The sequence below is a fragment of the Penaeus monodon genome, chromosome 32, assembly GCF_015228065.2.
Source record: "Penaeus monodon isolate SGIC_2016 chromosome 32, NSTDA_Pmon_1, whole genome shotgun sequence".
In the NCBI taxonomy this organism is placed as follows: Eukaryota; Metazoa; Arthropoda; class Malacostraca; order Decapoda; family Penaeidae; genus Penaeus; species Penaeus monodon.
Window position 1 is genome coordinate 14,285,230 of NC_051417.1, and position 333 is coordinate 14,285,562.

At 33.9% G+C, this 333-nt stretch overlaps 1 protein-coding gene across 1 annotated transcript in view; it reads left to right on the plus strand.

Moving 5' to 3' along the window:
• The window catches only part of LOC119593586, a gene marked incomplete in the record, with an annotated part of 34,026 nt that overhangs the window by 26,778 nt on the left and 6,915 nt on the right, over window positions 1–333 (plus strand).

Below are 333 nucleotides of genomic sequence, written 5' to 3' on the forward strand. Positions count from 1 at the left end.
AATTACCGTATGTATACTAAAACGGTGAGAATTGAAGACTACAATATCAATTGACGTATAGTTCTATTAGTTGCCATTGGGAACACTATGCACAGAGCCGCAGTGAACGTGTACAAGAAAGTCAAGATACTAAAGAAATATATAGGGACTCATTGATAGTGAAGGATGTAACATGTGGAAAAAACTTAAACAAAAGCTCCATAATCTGCACAGGTAGAGTACAAGAACATGGTTTTTACATTACTGTTCCTCATTAAACGTATTTAATTTAGGTTAAAAATAAGTGTGGGGATTTTTTTTTAATGTTCTGTTTGGGAATTTAGGGAATGGCCA